The sequence below is a fragment of the Ciconia boyciana genome, chromosome 1, assembly GCF_034638445.1.
Source record: "Ciconia boyciana chromosome 1, ASM3463844v1, whole genome shotgun sequence".
Classification (NCBI taxonomy): domain Eukaryota; kingdom Metazoa; phylum Chordata; class Aves; order Ciconiiformes; family Ciconiidae; genus Ciconia; species Ciconia boyciana.
In genome coordinates, this window is record NC_132934.1 from 44,403,030 (window position 1) to 44,424,611 (window position 21,582).

General features: G+C 36.9%; 1 protein-coding gene across 15 annotated transcripts in view; it reads left to right on the plus strand.

Moving 5' to 3' along the window:
• Window positions 1–21,582, plus strand: part of SYT1 (synaptotagmin 1) — a 359,624-nt gene that overhangs the window by 94,033 nt on the left and 244,009 nt on the right. For 5 of the 15 annotated variants that reach the window (XM_072864251.1, XM_072864194.1, XM_072864221.1 and 2 more), the window contains 2 exons: window positions 1,412–1,537; window positions 4,279–4,402. The exons of 9 other annotated variants lie outside the window; for them this stretch is intronic. The gene's annotated coding sequence lies outside the window, so the exon portion shown is untranslated. The remainder of the gene's footprint in view (window positions 1–1,411; window positions 1,538–4,278; window positions 4,403–21,582) is intronic. One more of the 15 variants, XM_072864183.1, reaches the window with a different exon arrangement.

A 21,582-nucleotide genomic window follows, 5' to 3' on the forward strand; every position in this document is an offset into this window, starting at 1 on the left:
TATGCTACAAAAATGCTTAATTAAAACCCCTTTAAAATAGTTTCACTCTAGATGCAAATTTTGGAAGAAATTGTATGGAAAGAGTCAGTTTCATAAGGGAATAAAACATGTCAGAGCAGCGTCCCAGCGTAACCAATAGGTTAGTTGGAGTAGTAAATTAAAACTTGTCATGCCTTATGCTTTTTACTTATTCTTCATAATTTACTTTCATGAATAACTTTGTCTTGTAGGTATGGTTTTGGAGAAGGAATAGCAATATATTTCTAGCTTCAAGATGAAAGATGGAGTATGCTGCATCTAACCCTCAAAGACTAATTTCTGTCTATGCCTATTTTTGAAAGTATGCTTAGAATAATTTTTATTTTCAGTAACTTCTTTGTTTGCTGATCTTGAAACTATGTGGCTCTTGAGTATCAACTTCAAAATTCAGGTGATTATACTGTAAACAATCTGATTCTGTATTTACTGAGTTGGCCTGAACTCTTGCCTCCAGCTGATTCAATTTATATTCCATGTCAACTTTAGCAGTGCATGTAGTATAGCCTTGCTAAACACTACGTTTATTTGATGATTACATTGTCTTTGCTGCTAAATTCTTATAGGAGACTCAGAAGAATGTCTTGTCCTTTGCCCATCCTTAGAAACCTGAGAAAAGGAGTAACAGTAATTAAAGTTCTTTCTAAATCATTAATTTGTTCATTAAAATCGTGTTTGTGTCTCTCTGTGTGTACTTCTATAGTTGCTTTTTTTTTCTATCTTTGCAGAACAGGGGGGTGTGTGTGTGTGTATATATATATACACACAGAGATGTTTCCATTTGTTCATGTACGTATGTGTATATACATAGGCATGTGGCAATCTTTAGCAGTCTGTTGATTATACGGGGATAAATTTGGTTTACAAGATCGGAGAGCTCATTCCTGAGATTATATTAGAACTTTTCTGTGTTGCAACCACAGCCATAATGGATCTCACACCATATTTATAGAGTCAACGACACAGAGAACAGGTAGTTCTTAATTTTTGTGGTAGATTTCAAAACAAGTTCAGCAGCAGGAGTATCCACTTCAAGTAAGTGTGAAATCAGAGTACATAATTTTATAGGAGCTCACTTTTCTCTTGGATAGGCTTCACAACATTAAATAGATAGTGGTAGGCTATCTAATATGGTGCTAGTGTTCAACGTACATTGAATTTTAGACTGTGTAAACATTAAACTTACTTTTTTGAAGTTTGAAGTGAAGAGGTGCCTGCATCCAGTCTAGCTATTAAGCAGCCCCTCAATTTACATTTGACAAAAAAGTAAACGTGAAATATGAATCCAATAATGTGTATCTAATTAAGATGTTTATAAAGTAAAAAATACTTCATCTAATTTTTTTCTTCTTTAACATTGTCATTTTGTTTGCAGTGGAATGAGAATTGTTCACATGTTTATGAGCAGAAAGCTCAGTAATATTTTCAGTGAGCGGGGAGCAAGAAAGCCAATATTGTCTTGCATCTACTGAGAGTTCCAGCCTCTAAAAATACTTTACAGGTAGGGATAAGTTTTTATATACTGCATGGGGCCATTCATAATGTTTTGGCAGAAGACTACAGCCTAGTATGAAATAAGAATAGCAGAAAAAATATATGAAAAGGTTTGTGGATATAGAAGTATTAGAAAGCGTTAACTAATGCACAGATAACAACACATCCCTAGTGGTATCGACTGTCACAGTTGTACATCACTCTTAGAAGCGTTTTTTCTTCATTTCTTTCTCTAGCAGATGATATTTCTTACTAGCAGTGCTTCTCATAGGAATGTATTTCTAATCTGATTTAGTTTTTCCTTCTCATTTATATTAATAATCTTACTTGATGATCTGAACTTAAAACCGAGTTTGTTTTTCTTCACTCTTCCTCTTGTGTGTTCTTTTCCTTTCACTTTAACTGATTGTAGTTAATTTTTAATTTGAGGTACCAACAACTCCGTTAATGTCTGGCAGCTTTTGGTGTGTTATTAAAGATAAGACTGTGTCTGAAGAGAAAGGTTTTCAAATCCCCTACAGGCTTTTTCCCTGTAGAGACAAATCTTCTGTCTGGCTTTTCTCTTCGTATGGTAAACTCTTACTCACTTCCTTTACCTCTTAGTATTTGTGAAGTACCAAATACACTCCAGGACAAGCAGATGTAAAAACGTCCATGAATTACTTCAGGCTAGTGTTAGAAGGTTGCTTGCTATTAGTACAACTGGAATAGTCTTCTAATACAAGCAAAAAGGCTTATGTTGGAGCATCATTAATGCATGAAATGGATTTTTTAGAAATCATTTGAATACGGTTATGTTGGGACTAACAAAGATCACATTGTTTGGAAGCAGCTTGAAAGAAGTTACAAAATGAAGCACAGAAAGAGAAATTATGATTTTGATAAGACTATTTGTTGAATGTATAGGAAACAAGATCTGAGGAGTAGATCAGGAGAGGCTTACGACAGGTGAGCAAGAGTTGAGGAGAAGGCAAGAAGATTATGATTACCAGTAAAGAAAGAAGTTACACTGTGGACAGTTTTTTTCACTTTGAAGAGAAAAAGTACTGTCTGTTTTTTTGATTTTTGTAAAGAAGGAAGAATTTAAATGAAGGGCAAGAGTTAATAAATACCCTGTAGAGGTGTTAGGATGGCAGGATTTAAGACTTGGCTAAGAATTGGTCAGTGTAGTAGAGAACACTGGTAAGGAAAGAGCAGGACACACATTTTATAAGGAGGCTGTGAAACTCTACTAAAAATGCTTCAGAAGGGTAAGGGATGAAGATAGGGCTGTGAGATGAACAGTGAACTGGCAGATGGAGTTGAAGATCCTTTGGTTTAGAATGTGTATGGACCAGTAAGCATAATCAGAGGTTATTGATAAACTGGACGGAGTAGGAGCAATGGATGGAGTCAAATAGTGTAAGTATGGTAGTATGATGAGCAACAAGTAGTAGGGCAAGAGGAAGATGCTTTAGTCGGTAAACACGAAATGAAAGAAAAGACAAAGGAGAGAAGAAATAAGTCTAAAATCTGTTGGATTTTCTTACTGTTAAAAGCCTGAGATCCTGAACAGGTTACAAGAAGAGTTTGTACAGTAATAGGTCCTGCTTTTCAGTGTTCAGCCATGAAAAGAAAGTTTTGAAATATCAGACAACTATTGTCTGGTTAAAGGTTCAGGCATGTAATACTCTGCTCAAAGAAACAACCAGCCCCAATCACTCTGACTATATTTTAGCACGTGTGGAAGTTGAGGAACAATAGAGATTCACCAACTCCAATCCACTTGCCTTTGCATAGATGCAGCCAGTTTACCAGCTGGCAAATAGTGATACTGAATATTTAAGCAGCTGTGCATCCTCTTAACAGTCTTTTCACTACCTTCATATGTTTCATTGCTTGTTATGCAACATAGAGAAGTATCATCTCCATTTCCTCTGGTATATTACTTCCTTGTTCATCTTCCTATCCTTATTTTTCATTCCGCTGCGTTTGTAATCTGTACAGTAGTATTTCAAGTTCACTGGTACCTCCTATGATCATTTTATTCTTCTTTCAAATACTGAACAGATTCAGAACTCTTGAAGCCTTTCATCATAAAATAACCTTTAATCTCCAGATAAGCTCTTGAGGTCCTCTCTGTTAAAGAATTTGAATGTCCTCCACTTTAGTGTCCTGAACTGCTAACGACATTTCAAGACAGGTGTATAAGATATGTCTATAGCTTGCATTTTGGAGTTGTTTAACCTTTTTTTAATTACCAGCTCTGCTGTAAAAATACAAATTTCACCCTCTTATTTTAGATTCTGGCAACCAGCTATTTCTGTTTCCTTTGCTTCAACAGCAGTGTTTTCTGACTAACTCAAGTAGCAAAATCAACTCCTAGTCAAAATCATCCATTTCTACAAATGGGTAGAACATTCTGACAGCTACCAGGGCAAAAGCTAGCAAAAACTAACTAGGTCATGTTTACAGCATGAGCTTAAACATCAATTACTGAAAATTTTAATAGCTGAATTTATTATTACCTGCTGAATGAATATGCCTTCTGGAGAAGTTTGCCTTCAGAGAAAGAAATGTTTTGAGCATGGAGAAAAGTAGCCTGTGTGTCAAAGGCTGAACAATTCAATTTGTCAAAAGATGTTTCCTTTGCAGTATGCGTATTTAATTTTTGAAAAGATACTGGCCCGTAACTTACTGACATAAATTTTGGTTGTGAGTTCATCAGATTTCCCTTAATAAATGCTGCTATATCTTTCTCTCTTGCAGTTATTTCAACTCACACATTCCTCCTCCTTGCAGAATAAGCAAGTTTCTTCCATTAAGTTTGATCCTTTCTTGAATCTTGTCTATTAGAAGATTGCCTTGGTCACATTTTTTTCCCATTGAAAAGGTAAATGGCTAAGTCATTTTTATCTGCTTTGTGTTAAGGAAAGCTCAAGCTCAGAGAGTAAGCCTTTAAAATCATATATACAAGTATTGCAAAGATTAAAACCCAGAGAAGTTAGATATAGCCTCTGATATGAGGATTTTGTTTAATGGAACCCTTATTTCTCTTGATTTAGAAATAATCCCCTTGCTTATGCACCCTAAGACCATAGTAGCCTTTTCAAACAGCTGTTACGCGTGACTCTGTACAGATGACCACTACTGCTTTTTGCCATGTTACCTGAAACGGGATATACAGGTCTATGTTGGTCTTGGTTTACTTTTACCAAATGTGCAACACTTCCTATCTTAAATTTCATGCTACTGTCATCTCTCTGTATTCCTATTCTGCTTAGTCTTCTCACTCTGGCAATATTTTCTTTATTACATTCTTTTTATTTACAAATCATATTCACAAAGTTTATTTAATTAATTTTAGCCAATTTTTAATGTATGAATGTGAATGATAAATAAAAATGTTACATTGCATTAGAGTATTATAAACCCAAGGCTCTGCTAAGGAAGGGGTTTTATCAGCTGATAACTTTATGTGGTTTATGGGAAACTAATTTGAACAGGAGGAATAGCAGCATTTTTAATATTCATTATTTTTTCATTTTTTAATACTTAAGATATTTTATTCAAAACAGATAAACTCAGGAAACATTAAGTTCTTCCTTCAACATGTTAGCTACTCTTCAAGTGTTGTTGTTACCGTTACTGCCCAAGTTTGATGGCAATGTCAAACACATTTAGTGCATATCATCAAGCACCTTTGTACAAGCTCTGTGCTAATACCTGTGATGATAACCCTATACATTACTGATACTAAGGGAGACTTGTAACTGGGATTAAAAGTGTGGTGTTGGGCTTTGGTTTTAGATTTGTTTGGGTTTTGTTTGTTTTGTTTGTTTGTTCTTTCACAAAACATACATCTGTCCTTTAAATAGCATTGTCCATATTTAAACAGCTGTGATCTTCATCTGAGTATCTTTTGTGCTGTTTATAATTACAATGCTGTGCAAAATGACTGTTCTATTTAATACAATTTGTGATATAGGAGGGTAACTTTTAAAGTAAATAGGCAGGTTTTTCAAAATCAGGATCAATTTAAATATGAGCCAACAACAGCAGTGACAGAAACATGGGCCTGTGACTGAGTCATGTGTATAAAGTAAAAAATAAGTTTCTAAAATTAATGAGTATTTGAGTAGATGTGTTAGTCTTTGCTAGTGTGACTAGATTTTGAATTGGAAATATTGCTTTCTGGAAAAAAAGTGTAAAATCTTGTCTTTTGCTTGTTCTGAGTTATTTTCCTTGATGGCAGTTTTTACAATGATTCTCAGGTTTTATATTTAGGCATGTGCTTGGTGTTTTAAAGGCAGTAATCACAAGTGAAATCTGCTACCTCTCTAATTCTATGGAAGCATAATCAATAGCTGCCAAACTTGTTGGCTAATAGCTTTCTTTTACTTTTTTACTAATTCCACTGAGGAAAACCAAAACCACAGAATGACTTGCCTTTCTCAGAAATATAAAATGTAAAAAAATTCCTATGCAACCTCTCCCTTACTCTATTCAGAAGATTTCCTTCCTCTTTGTAATGCTTCTCTACCTTTTCAGTTGTCTTTGCTCTCCTCTACGATTTAGTGTCATGTTTCTATTAACTTCTAAATTCCTGAGCTAAACTGTTTCTTCCTGCTCCCCCAAATAGCTTTCACTTGTTCCCTTGCATTTTGGCTTTTAGTACTTCTCTTCATAAACTAATCTTAAGGCCCTACAGAAGAACTTCTTCATTTGTCCTTTGAAATGCTCCTGAAGTTTGATTGAAATACAGTCTATTAAAATTACCCTTTTGCTGCTTCCTTCTGGTGAAAGAATTAGAAGCTTACCAAACTCGCTCAGTATTCCCAGCCCAAGTGTGACTGCACTGTGGTTGCCGTCAAGTGCCCGAATACATACAAAAGTTTAAAGTGTTTGATAAATGTCAGTTCTATGTAAAATCAGATTTAATGACAAAGACACACTTTTTCCCAGTGTCCTGTTTTTTAAGTACTGGTATTCTGCTCTAGAACCAAAAAAAGACCCAGCACAGGCAGAATGCTATGGCTGAAGTCAAGGTCAAAGTATTTTGAATTAGCGGTTTTCATTGAACTTTATTCAGGTTCATTCAGGTATTTGTGATATTCATGGAGTTCTTGGAATTGATTCAGTGGAATAAAACCGTTCAAATTTACCCTAAAAATAAGATCTGATGTGGAGCTTGTAGACATTCTGAAAGCAAAATTTTGCATTTTCTGTTTGACTAGAGTATCACAATATATATTTAAACTTTTTTTAAAAAAAATTGGGTATCCATAATAAAAATGTTTCTTTTGTAGCTCAAACTAAATTGAATTTCCATTCCCTCCATTTCATAATTTTTTTTTTCAGTTTTGCCAGAAATTTTCATGGTATTTTATCCTTTCTAACAGCTTTTGTGGTAGGTTTTTGTGATTTGAAAAATCCACTCTGAAACAGAAGAGCCACATAGAAATTCAGTGAGAATACACAGAGACTGCCCAGGAGCTGCTGAAGCAGTCCAGTCAAGTGGATTCCCCATGGTTTCTTTCTGCCTATCTGCTTAGTGTCCACTGCATGACTTCTGTAAAACTGTGCTTTTCTTCTCCTCTCTCCCATCATCTAGTGGATCTTCCAGGTGGACACAGAATTCTGCCCGAGCTCCTCTCAGCTGGAATACCAGCTTTCATCTCTCAGCTGGGTAACTACAGCTCACAGCAGCAGTTCAAGTGTATAGGAAAAAAATCTCCCCTGCAGGTTTTGAACAGTTCGAACTTCAAACTCTGCTTGAGATACATATTTATTTGCCTGCTGTAAAAAAAATTGAGAATGACTTTTTATGAACTGCTTTAACCACTCAAACATATCCTCCAAAACATTCATGTTCTCCATTGTGGATATGAAATTCTGATGCCATATTAATAATTTAGTATGACAGATGGATTAACTAGGGGGCAAAACATTTCTAGGGATTAACCAGGGGGTACAACATTTTAAACTTTCAGCTGCTTGACTTTGCAGCTTTCACAAAACCATTGCTGGATATTTGTTTAATCTGTACATGTGAGTCTGGAAAGAATTCTGCATGTTGACTGAGTAACATATATATTAGACTAAGAGCTTCCTATTGCTTCTCTATAAAATATGATCTCCTTAAGGTAACTAATAAATGACTGTAGTCGAACGAGTAGCTAACTTAAGACCAGTAGTTCATTAGATGGATAGGTAAAAAGAGTTACTGGAGCCTGCAGTAACATAGCTCATCAGCATAAACATTACAAATCAAAGCATGTTACCAGTGTCTGACGGAAGTGCTGTGTCTGCATTAAACAACTTGATGAATACTTACAGAATGCTGTAGCGCTGTCTCCAAGTCTACCCCCAACAGCTTTCCTTAAGCAACTTTTTCCTTGCATTGCAGCAGACACAGAATGTGGGAAAGAATACAGAAAGGTTATTTGAATCTCTTTATTTGTATAAAACATTTTCCTTTTTTATACCTCATTTTACCGGCAGCTATTCCACATTGGCATAAATAGAATAATCTTTTCTACCAATAACCTTACAAATTGCTTTAGAATGCCACACTTCACTGTGGAGTGACACTTGCACTCTGAGCTGCTGCAAAACCTCATTTTGTGAAACAAAACCCATGTCACTTTACATGGCAAGAGAGTGAATACTACATTCATAGCTCATATAGAATCTGACAGTTCAAAACTAAAACAAATTATTTGGAAGGTCAACTCTCTTCTTCATTGACCTTGATATTAATAATGTTTGTGCCCTGGAATGTAAATGAAACACGTTACCAAAGTCCTTCTCCATCAAAATAAATTAACAGCTTTTTAATTTACCTATCTATAAACTCTGGTTATTTTCAAACGTGTAATTTCAATCTACCTAAATCAATTTAACCAGGGACAAGGCTAGGATGTGACTCATTTGCTTCATGCCCGTGGGTAGCATTATGCTGCTAAAGGAAGAAATTCTGACAGATTTGTGTGCCTGAGAACCTTCTTGGCTATTTCCAGTTGACAAAATTTCCACAGCAGCTAATGTCCAAGCGTGGGATCCAGTGTGTGGAAAAGATCTCATCTGAGGGAGACGTACACATTATTCATGCTCAAACCTATTGGGACAATTCCTTCCAATAATTCATCCTTTAACCCCAAGAGAGTCTTTATTTCTAATGTAGCTCTACTTTGCAACAACAAGAGGAACCCAAATTATGAAATGTAGGCAATTGTAGAAATAAAAGATGGCAATATAAAGAACTGTTCCTCAATTGCCAACAGATTAAGAAACACAGTTACATGAAGTCAGTACAGAGTCAAACTATGATATCTGTTCTCACTGCTTGGCTCTACAGAGAGCAAGTTTAAAGGGATTCAGTAATTCTGAGATGGAAGGCAATCAGCACTTCTTGTAAAGAGCTTTCGGGCTTTCAATTAGGAAAATTCTTCTTGTCTTTACTTTGTTCTGTCCCTTCTTTCATGGCAGTGAGCTGGAATCCTGGCCTGAAAAAAAGACTACAATTTCTGTGTTTGGCATCGTAAGTCAAGCTTTCCTTACGTACACTACAGTATATAGATAACAGCAAAATATTAGCTAGGGCTGGAATATAACTACGCTATAAGGTGCAAAAATGCCTAGCAAAAAATTGGTTTTATTTTTTTGTAATCCGGTGTTGCCAGAATCAGAGGTTATGTATTACAAGATCTGCATTCTTAACTGTATGCTCAAGTGAACAGTTTCTTCTTGCGTCCACTAGTTTTTCAATAAAACGTGCATCACTTTTTACAAGCTTGGAAATGGAAATCAGTATGGTCATATCTGAAAGGATAGGCTAGAATATTAGGAAAAGCTATTTTATTTATGTGTTTTGAATATTTTTGATTCATGTCCTTTTATTAAGCAAATTCTTAAGAAAGAATACTGTAAGGCTCCTAGATGGGATACAAGAACAAATATAAATGCAAGCGCTCTTGAACTCAAGCAAAGAAAATTGAGTGATACTTCGGGATGGCTTGAGACTGATGAATATGAACTGCACTTGATTTTAAGATGTCTGATATTATGATCCCAGCATGGCCCTCAATGAAAGACTGGTTAATGTGCAGCCTGGGTTGGGTTGCTCACTTTTCATTTTGAAGGTCCAGAGGCAAAAAATAGTGACATATCTTGGTGGGTTTGATTCTGTTCCCTACCACATATTACACGTCACAAAAGAGAGGGAAATGTTGTATTGTCACTGTTATACAGGGTCAGTTTAATGTGAACATGACCTCTAACTAGAGAAGTATGTTCGCAGACTTAAAAATGCTCCATATTGTTAGTTCTGCCTCCCACATCCCCTCGTAGTGTACCTCTACAGCCTGTTGGCCTGCTCTGGTCACTCAAAATTGCAGGTTGGTTATAATCTTTACTGCCAAGATAGATAGTAGTTACATGGAGCTAACATCAGTCTTGAAGTGCCATGTCTGCTAAAGGAATTTCATGCTTTCAGATAGTTGTGCTATCAGGGTGATAAATACTTGTTACTCATGCTACAAATCTATTGCTTGATTAAAAAAAAATTCCATATATTACTATATACCCACTCTGATTTTCAAAAGGTTTAGTGGTTCAGGATGATGTTCTTTTCCATGCGCAAAAATAAACCAGCATTTTTTTCTGCTGGGGAAGGGTGCTTAATATTCTCAAGTCAGGCATTTTAAATAATTTCAGAACATAAACCCAAACTGTGAGAAATGCAAAATCATTTGTCATCTCTTGTGGTTACTGTACGGAGAACTGAACACTTGCAGGGATAACAGTAAGTACGAACTAAAAACATTTCTGGTTTTGTAGACTGACGCCACCGACCAGTTCAATTATGAACTAGGATGTTGAGGCATCCACACTTTTACATTGCAGTAGCTGAGACATATTTTCAGTAGTATAATCATAGGAAAAAAGTACGGGAACTAGAAATTGCCTCATTCTTGCTTAGTATTTGAAAACAATGAGTCAGAAAACCAGAAGAGATCAGGAGGTCAGAGAACAGGGGGGGAAATAACAGGAGAATCGAGCTGAAGGAAATAATTGGGGGAGGGGTTGGAAACTGGACAGAAGAGTCAAAAAGGACAACTGCATTTTGCAGCATTGTCAGGGGATGAAAATTAGAGACAAACTGATAGAGAATAGATTAGGGAGTTTAAGAAGGATTTGACTTGGGAGCAGGAGAAAGGAAGGCAAATGGAAGAAGAAAAATGAAGAGAAGGCAGGAAGGAGATAGAAAAGACCCAAAGTGAAAGATGACTCCTGTTGAACTGATTGAAGAAGTTGGTATATCACATGACAGCAGAAGAGGTGCAGGTGAAGTGAAAGCTATATATAAGTAGAAGGTGTGATGTTCATTAGGCCCAGAAAATAATTGCTTCTTGGCCAGGACAGGAACTGAGCTGAAAGAGGACAGAACAGATTTCTAGTGAAAGAAATTGATTTGGTCCCAACTTTTCACCCAAGGGCATTGAGACTGAACAGAAATAGGAAATGGAATTTGGAGGTTATAGGTCAGAAGAAGAATGGAGGAGGAGGAGGGATTGCAAAATATATGTTCATTGAGCTGAAAATAGCTCTATATTGTTTTAAAAGGAATCTCATATTTCATGAAATCCATCAGCTTTGTCCTGACCTCGAAACATAAATCTCTTGTAAAAACTGACCTAGCAGAGAACTAACGGGCGATTTACTTTTTGCAGAGTACAAGATGTCCTTTCAGTCCCTGAGCAGTGTTGTCAGTGCTATTAACACATTTATCTAAAAGCATTTATTTTCAACAAAATCAAAATAGAAATCACTTTCCAAGCTTCCTTTAAAAAAAATCAACCAAATTAGCTAAATAAAAACAAAACAATCATTTTTTTCTATCACGATGTATACAAACTCCTGTTTCTTAAAAATCAAGAAAATTAATAGCTAAAGAGAGCATAAATCTTTCATTTTTCTGTCATGAAACTGTATAATGTGCAAGGCTAAGTATCCAAAGAAAATGGAAAGTATTTGGGCAATTGATAGCAATGAGGAGGATGATTATTATCTTGTACAATGTATTCCTGCTATGGCAGTGACTGAGACTCTGCATTATGAACCAACCTTGTTTGTACAAGGGGAATGTACAAACTCAAACCAAAAAGACAATCCTTACTTCCGACAACTTTTCAGGTAATAGGTTAAATGCAAAGCGTTCCTCAGGCTTTAAGATTTATGTTACTTCTTATACAGTAGGTAGCTAGAGAGTGAAAGCATACAAGATTGTCTAAAGTGATGTCTGCTTCCAAATAACAATAAATTTTATAAACCTTCCATTGAAAAAAGTTCTCATGGAACCAGTGTCAGCATTACAAACGTACTTCCATGGTATAGGAAAAGACGTGCTGGAAGAACTAGATGAAGGAGCCATTTTATATTAAATACATAATTTTTTTCTTAATAAATGTTCTAGTTGTCAATGCAGTAATTTCTAAATCATTAAAGATTACTTTTTTTTCAGTATCAGTTTGCACAGCTCACCAGAAGACCCCTTTGGATATCAAAATTTGTTATTTGAAATACTTTTCATGTATTTGAATATTTACAGTTTTCATTACAGGATGTCCTTTTTTACTTAGAAAGGCATGAGAATGACCTGATAGCAAAGCCAGCCTAACTTTTTTTTCCTAAAAGAACTGATTTGCCAAATCTGATCCTGCTAAGGTTAAAATGAGTTTTAATGAATTTTAATATTCTCATTGGCTTCCCTGGTATAGGGTGAGTTTCTTTCACATTTGGAATCTCTGCTTCCTTCTTTAATTCTAGAATAGAGGAACCATTTTAGCTTCTTTTCATCTCTTCCCCAAATTGTCAAGACAAACATGAAGTGGTAGCATTTGGGAGATAAAAGGTATTTACTAGCAATGCAGTTTTATAAGGTTTCTTTAAATTTGGTTACTAGTCTAGAGTTAGAATTCATCTACAGATGAAGAAATGATTGACAGGTAGGTTTATTTCCTTGAAGATTCAAATTTAAGTGTAAGAACATATAAGATAAGAAGATTCAACTATAAGTGTATTGTTTATTTGTATTTTATAACTCAAGTACTTTGCTTTCCTGTTAATACATCAGATACTTTTCTTTTGCCAATGTTAATTTCGATGACAAAGAACTATGGATAGTTCTCAAAGAAGGTAATATATCATTACAGAAATAGATGACTGGAGATAATTTAGAGGTGAAGGACCACACAAAGCAATTGAGGGTATTGGAATCTGCTGTGTAATATTTATTTTATTTTTAAAAATATACCCAAATTTAATTATAATTGGCTTCAGAAAGTGCAAGACAAAGACAGTTTAAGAAAAGCCCAGTTAAGTTTTTTTCTTTCAAAAGATACTATTGTTTCTTTGCAATAGCAAGATTAATTGTTCCAAAACATTTTGAAATTTAACTTTTGACAACATGGGATCATTTTTAATTTTGGAGTTAGATGCTAGTTGAGATGAGTGTCTGCTTAAAATTTTAACAACATTTTGAAGAGAGAGAAAGTGAATCTCTAAAGTAATCTAAAAGCACTTCTTTTTATCTATATAATCATTGGAGATCAATGGCAAGACATTTTGTTCAATCTGCGATATCAAGGAGTATAGCCAAGAGTTAAAAATGAATATGGTAAGCCTAAGAGGTGCATAACCAGTACTGCCAAGGTGAACAATAGGGTGTTCAGAGTCTCTGTAAGGAAGATCCAGGAGATGATCCGGCCTATGTTGCATGCTAGTATTACGGGAATTTTAGCATTTGTTTGTTTGCCTTTTACTGACATATTGTGAATGGAATTAATGTCAAGATGAGACAAAAGCATGCAGAAACTAATGTGTTTGTCTCATGTGAAAACTATGTCTGATGGTGCAAGGTAATAATACTTGAGATAGATTACCTGTCTCAGGGCATTCTTGGTCCATGTACAGAATTAAATTAGCATGCAGCCATCAAAAATCAAAACTGTAAGCATCCCTGAGTAGAACAACAAAGCATAATTAAAATGCTGTGATTTTATGGTTGATTTATTGTCAGAAAGCATCTGGGCCTCTTCCACCAAATTTTGCCATTATGGCTCTCTTCTAGGCTGACTGTGAGTACTGTTCATTGATTCAGTTATACAAACATATGTTTAACTTGAAGTACAGAAGTAGTCTCAGAGGCTTTCAGACTACTAAAAGTAGTTGAGTGTATTGAGTTTGCATGGCAAGGTTTTGGTATTGGGGGGGCTACAGGGGTGGCTTCTGTGAGAAGGTGCTAGAAACTTCCCCTCTGTCCGATAGAGCCAATGCCAGCTGGCTCCAAGACAGACCCACTGCTGGCCAAGGCTGAGCCCATCAGTGATGGTGGTAGCGCCTCTGTGATAACATATTTAAGAAGGGGAAAAAAACTGCTGAGAAAGAACAGCCAGAAGAGAGGAGTGAGAATATGTGAGAGAAACAACTCTGCAGACACCAAGGTCAGTGAAGAAGGAGGGGGAATAGGTGCTCCAGGCACCAGAGCAGAGATTCCCCTGCAGCCTGTGGTGAAGACCATGGAGGTCCATGCAGATATCCACCTGCAGCCTGTGGAGGACCCCTGCCAGAGCAGGTGGATGCCCAAAGGAGGCTGTGACCTTGTGGGAAGCCTGCGCTGGAGCAGGCTCCTGGCAGGACCTGTGGACCCATGGAGAGAGGAGCAGGTTTGCTGGCAGGACATGTGACCCTGTGGGGAACCCATGCTGGAGCAGTTCATGAAGAACTGTAGCCCATGGGAAGGACTCATGTTGGAGAAGTTCATGGAAGACTGTCTCCCGTGGGAGGGATCCCATGCTGGAGCAGAGGAAGAGTGTGAGGAGTCCTCCCCTTGAGGAGGAGGGAGTAGCAGAGATGATGTGTGATGAAATGGCCGCAACCCCCATTCCTGTCCCCCTGCGCTGGTGGGGGGGAAGAGGTAGAGAAAATCGGGAGTGAAGTTGGGCCTGGGAAGAAGGGAGGGGTGGGGGGAAGGTGTTTTAAGATTTGTTTTTATTTTCTCATTAGCCTACTCTGATATGTTTGGCAATAAATTAAATTAATTTTCCCCAAGTTGAATCTGTTTTGCCCATGACAATAATTGCTGAGTGATCTCCCTGTCCTTATCTCGACCTACGAGTCTTTTGTTATATTTTCTCTCCCCTGTCCAGCTGAGGAGGAGAGTGATAGAGCGGCTTTGGTGCGCACCGGGCATCCAGCCAGAGTCAACCCACCACATTGAGTATGTGCTTAAGCATCTTGCTGAGTGTCTTTATCTCTTCACAAGCTATAGCTATTGTTTAGGGAATTTGACATCTCACAGGAAAATGCCTTGTGATCATGTTAAACTGACTAAATATAAAGCAAATAGGTTTTTCTTGATCTGGGAGGAAGCATATATGTTTAGAACTGAGCAGTGAATGAGGTTAACCTGCCAAACGTAAAGCCAACAAACCAAACATTTAGTTTACTAACTCCTTAAAAAATGAGGAGGAATATCACCTAGGGAAAGGAACAAAGAGAGCCAGTGTGAGGCACAAAGGAAGCTTTGGGATGCAGTGTTATGCCATACGAAAACTGCACCAGACCAGTTTTACTGACCCGTAGTAGAATCTGGTGAAGTGACCCAGGCCCTCTAATTTCCACTGAGCTGAATAAAAACTCACAAAAGCTACATGATCACTGTAGAAGGGCAAAGCTAATACAAACAGGTCCATTTTCCCTTCCATCCTGCAAATAGTAGAAAAAGACAGTAGACAAAGTAGAAAAGTCCTGCCCACCCCCCCCATGCTACCTTCTGGGTATTTTCACTAACAAATTATTTTGTTATTGAAAGCCTTATGACATTTGGGTGTTCTTGAGCTCTCCTACATCCTTCCAGTGGCTTAAAGATTTATGTAGCTTTTGGCTCTTTGCATGAAAAGTGTCAAGTTGTTTCAGGGTAGTAGGGTATGTTCTGCTACTTGTTTTCTTGGCAATGTGCAGAATATTCAAGGCCATTCTGGCCTAAGGGTTTTTCCAAGGTTGTCTGTGATTGCAGAGGGCTGCACTTGGTGACCAAGGCAATCCCTTCCATGCTTTCAGGTAGTTCATTTCCTTGTTCTGATACATTTCCTTGATAAGTATTTGAAGTCCTGGGACTTTGTCATTTCATTCTTTCTCACTTCAAAGCAATATTGGTATCTTAGGGTTGGTTATGTAGGAAATTGTAAAGTTACACAGAATTGTCTGGCTTTGCTTTAAACAAGGTAGGTTGAACTAAGCAGGAAGATGAATTAGGCTGTCCCAGCTAAAAAATGTGAGATCCTCTACTTTTTTTAGTAATCCTGCTACTTTGATTCTCAGGGAGAAGGTTTTTCCCATGCTCTACCAAAAATTTCAGACCAGGTCATTCTTCAATACTAAGGACTAGCTAAGGCCAACAGTCCGGCCAGCTCAGTGCTATCCCTGGAGCCCGCAGTGGTTGAAATCCTTGCTGCAAGGTTCTTGACCCAGGTGTACATGACTCCATTTTGTCTTGCCTTTTTAATCTTAAGATGGTACGTGCCCTTGGCCACCCTCCTTCAAGGGGAAATCCCAACATCCCTGATAGGTTTAGCAGGACTGCCATCTCAAGGCTACCTGTTACCTTCAGGCAGAAAAGCATGCTGTATGGTACCCAAGTTTGAGTAGATCTGACTCGTGTTTCTCTGCGTAGTATTGCCTCATGTATATACTGTTGACACATAGGCAATAACTGACAGTTGATAATTTAATTTGTTTCTGGCTCCTTCCTTATTTGAAATGAGTTAGCCACTTCATTCTGGGTACTGTAATGGAAAAAAATAGGAAGCTAGTATTTGTATTATTATTATTATTGTTATTATTGTTATTTTTATTATCAAAAATTCAGACATGAAGTTTTCTATTGATGTTTGGAAGACTAGTGCAAGCGAAGTGCTGTTTTTAATAAACAGGCTTGTGGTACAGAATATGCCAAATAAATATACTTAGCTGACTTCCAAAAGAGATGTTCCTGTACTCCTGCAGCACAACCTTTTGCCTTCTGCCAAGGTAATTATCACTATCAATGACAGTATCTTTCTATTTTAGTTACATTGCTTAAGAAGACTTCAGAAGGCATCCAGGCAGAATAAAGACCTAGAACCCTGTTAAAGAATGTCTCTCACTCAGTCTCTGTGTGCCATATGCAGGCTGGAGCACACCATCTTCCTTTGTTATTCTCATGCCATAAATTATATAGTATTTGTTACAATTGGTATTTTAGAATGGTACACTGACCTAACTAAAGGTTTTCAGACAGCCTGAGTGTCAAAGGCCTCACTGGTGTTGCACAGAGTGATATAAATCTCTAACTGCTACCGTGGAGGTGTCTAAACTGGGATCATCTCTGCTATTCCATTGTGTAACTCAAGACTCTGTAGCCCAGTATCTTAGATATAGGTGATCCTTTGGCAATATATATTTTGTGATGTAATGTCACATTGACATTGTATTCTAAAGACTATACCTTTTGATATATTCAGAAATTACAACAATTAAATTTTTAATGTGTTGTTTATTCACGCATTCAGTTTTATGCCCATACTGGTGTGACGGCACTGTGTTATCCAGAGTAAATATTTCTGCCTCAATCTTTTAATCATATAAAGAATATAATTTGTCTGTCATAAGCATATGTATGGACTTTATCCAATGCTTGTTTGGTGCACTCTAGTTCATAACCAAAAATCCCCAAATAAATCCAGAACAGCTATATGCAACAGGGTTGGAGCTTGGTTTTCTGGGGGCACGAGGTAGGGAAAGGGGGGATGTTTGTGTGAGTGGATAGAGCTTGACAAAGGCATACATTCCTGCAAATACAGTATGTGCGTATACATAAGGTAGTGTGATTTCATTTAGGGCTACTGAACATAAAAATTCTTCATCTTAGTATTTTAATTATGTAACACAGTAAGTGCAACTAGAAAGAAAAACAGCAAAAAAATTTTTTATGAGAGTGAAACATGGAACAGTAAACAATTCAGAATTGTTACTGAATTCACTTTATTATGTTTAAGCAATCCAGCAAATATTGGCAACTGACAGAAAATACTGTTAACAGTCTTGCAGTCCTTTGGTCCTGTACTACCTCTTCATCTTTAAACTGCTCAGTTTAAGAGTACATTTACTTTTTGGTTGGATAATTCCTGTGCTGCTGAAGAGATACTACTTTGGGATTTAGTAGGATAAATGTAGTATTAATAGTAGTGGCAGGCGAACCACGTTAAATGTATTATCAAACATGTTGTTTCTTTGTAATACAGCCTTGCCCAGAGAGTCAAATGTAATGAGTCTCTACAGATGAATAGTGAGAGGCATTTGATTTGTAGCTTCAAAGAATTTTGTAAAACAAGATGGTGCAAAAAATGGAGAGGAATAAAAATTTTCCTGTTTATAATGCCTTATAAAAGCAATCTTAAAGCGTTAGGGCCAAAGGAGAACTTAAACTGTCCTGTAATTTAATTCTGGAAATCAAACGAAGTCTCAGAGGTGCAAACATTCAGTCCCCATGGTAAACAGTAATGCAAAGGTGAAATTTTTAAAAACACTCAGAGTTGCCTTGATTCTCTCTTACTGAAGTCAATATTTTTAGACATAAGCTAAGACCCAGTCCTATAGTCTGATCCTTATAAGTACTGCAGGAAACTTAAAAGTGGCAGCGTTTATTCAAAATACTACAGACTTTAATTAATCCTCCAAGCTCCTTCATGAGTTGGATATTATTGTTTCTGCATTATTAGTAGGGAAACTGAACAGTGATGTAAACATGGTATCAGAGCAAGTCAGAGACCAATCCAGGATTACAGCTCTAGAGTTCTTGACTTCTAACCCCGTATTAGCTCCGGTAATTCCACTCGCCTCCACGATAATAGCTTGGTATTCACTGCGGGGAAAGGTGGAAACAATAAAATAAATATTTACTTCAACTAGTCCTCAGTTCAGCTAATGCAAGATGATTCAACTACCTACTTTATCGTGCTTTTCCTAGTCCAGCTTTAAGTTTCACGCATAGGTGAACTTTACTATTTCCCTTAAAATATTTTAGACCAAAAGAAGGGGGTTTTTGGTGTGCAGCCAATGCTTGCTTTCCCTGTTCTATGCTATTATGATTGCTTACAGTGCTGGTCATGTGCCAAATACTGTCCAAACGTCAGTCTTTCAGGTACTTCCTACTCTCTCTTCAGCCTTCTTTTTTAACAGTACTTGTCTGCCTGCCTCATTTCTTCAAAATGTACCTTTTGAGGGTCCTCTTTGCTTTCCTTAACATTTTCAGTGATCTGTTGAAATGCTTTACTTCTTCATATTGGCAAAGCAAAAACTGAAAACAGATGTATTTTTTCAACAGGCCAAGATAAAGGTATTATGTATAATATGCATGGAAGATAGCAGTTGAAAGGCCAAAAATCATATTGGCCTTTTTTGTTATATCTCATTGCAAACTCATATTTAGGAGAGAACACTGGGTAAATTGCAAGACAGTAGATCTGGATTTCATGTCAAGCAAGAATTGCTTTGCAGTTAGGGTAACTTAACCTCTCAGCTTCTTTTTTTACCTATTCTTAGAGGCGTTGCAAGATTCAGTATAAAAGTACTTTAAAGAAGTTTCTTACCATATGCTCAAAAGAACTGTCTAGGTGCAAAGAAAGGCAAGTATCAACTCTGTTTGATGCCCATTTTAGTTTAAGGAGAAGGTGGAGAAGAAGGAGAGAAAGCACGTCAGGAAGCAACAAATGAAACCAGGGCCAGGGGAGGAGATACTTGTTTTCTTTGGTGTTTTATCTCCTCTCTGACTCTTACTGGTTTCTAATCTTATACAGACTTATTGTCTTGAATTTTCTGATATATGGACTGAGCTTTAAGAAAATATTTAACAAAGGTGTTTGTTTTATTGATATATATCCATGTACCTGAATGCACCCCCAATGTTCCTGTTTTAAGCTGTCAGGTTGTTCTGTTCATAATGCAACATTCACATTGCATCCTCAAGTCTCCATGTATCACAGAGCTTTCCTGAAGACTGACACTGCTGTGGATTGTTACTCTATTCTAAGGGAATTAATTTTGCCTAAGAGCCCACACTTTGGTTATTCTTGAGACAGGACTGTAACCTTATAGGCAAAATGCTGATTTTTGTCAAAAGGAAAAAAAACTGACAGTCAGCTTTGCCAGAGTATGTTGAACATGCATATTTAATGTCACTGCAAAGCATAGATTAGAAAATTGTCTGCATGCTTCATAAGTGATAGTAGAAATTGATTAAAGCAATTGATTGTACCCTGTGCAAGGAAGTATTTATGGTCATTACATTAATGCCAAAAAGCACCTGTCAGCTTCAGAAAGGGCATCTGCTGATTTGTTGACAGGCAATTTCAAGTTCTCTTTTTACAGAAACTCATATTAAGGGCTTCCTTGAACTATATGATCTTTAGCAGATACTTCCTTTTTTCCAGATGCCGAAATACAATTTTAAATACATCATATGGTGTTTTCTTGGTTTGTTTAAAATCCATGCTGAGAGGTGCTGAAACAATCATTCTGCGTAGCAATGTCTGTTATGCTGTCCCTTCCTATCCATGAATGCACTTATGCTCTCATCTGACTGTTTAGCAAAGCTACATTCACCTGCAACTTCCTACTCACAACACAGTCCCTTACATCTGCCTTGTTTAAAAAAAAAAAAAGAAATCTCAAAATCTCTTTAGTGGTACCTGCTAAATTCTGCATTGGATCATTCAGCAGAGAACTTCAGCATTTCAGTGTTAAGCAGCTTCCCTCTTTTGGGGTTGCTGTGAGATCTGTGGCATTATAGCAGTTTGATATAGAAAGAAGAAAGGGAGATAAATCCCCCTCCAAAGCTAGACTGACTACAGAATTGAGGATGGAATTGAAGGAACTAGACAAAGGGACTAGAAGAAGCCTCGTAACCTAACTGCAGTGTTGCTCCCCGGAATTAATGTAGCGTAAGCTTGCCTTCTCTAGGCCCCTACTTAGATGTCTAATACAGCCTGTTTTAAGAATATATTGCAGTATTAGGTGTTCAGTGGCCAGGCTTGCTTTGTGAGTTGGAAAAATAGATGAGGCACATTTTGGATAATGATGTTCTGTGTTGAGGTAGAGTGTGTCCCTGCCTCAAGATGATGCAGACATTTGTTACGTTTTCTAACTTTTTGTTTCTGCCTCTTCTGGGCCATGGGTAGTACAGATTGCTTTTGTTTTATAGTCTTAGCTAATGTGTTTGCAAATTGCAATGAAAGAATCTCAGAAAATTACTCTATACATCAACTGAGACAGAACAAATGGTTTTTCTCTTCAAACTGCTCCAATGTGCTATTTGAGTGTGAATCAGTAGTTTTTATGAAGTGGCTAAAGTTTGGTCTGAATAAGCTTTATTTCAGAGAATCTAATAATCAAAAATTAAACAAGTTTCCTCAAGATGGATAGGAAGATTAAATTAAAGGGTGCTTTAAGTTAACATTTGGCTCTACAAAGAGGGAGAAATATTGCTGTGTGGGACACTTAGCTTCATTAGCAAAAGTAGTCCAATTAAAATATTTGCCATATGGGTTTTTTAGGGTTTTCACATAGACCTTTCTTGAATTTTCCTTGATTCAGAGAAGCTAACATTAAATGTGACACATGAGATGGTAATTACAAGGTAATTATTTGATTTTCACTAAATAGACATTTCCATTAGATTCCTTCTGGCAATATCTAGCTGAGGAAGTTGATTTTATAGCCAAATACGATATCAAGATGTCTTTTCTTTACTCAACTATGTAAGGAACAATAATGATAACTACCTCTTTTAATGTTTCTAGCCATCTGTACCTCGACACTCTGCAATGTCTGATGTGCTACTTTTTGATTAGGCTATCAGATTTTCTGAACGTGGACTTCATGCTTCCTTTTTTCCTTTTATATAAACTTGCAAAACCACCACTTGTCTTTTATCCTGCTTTTTGTAAGAATATCTTTGCATGTAATCTGCAA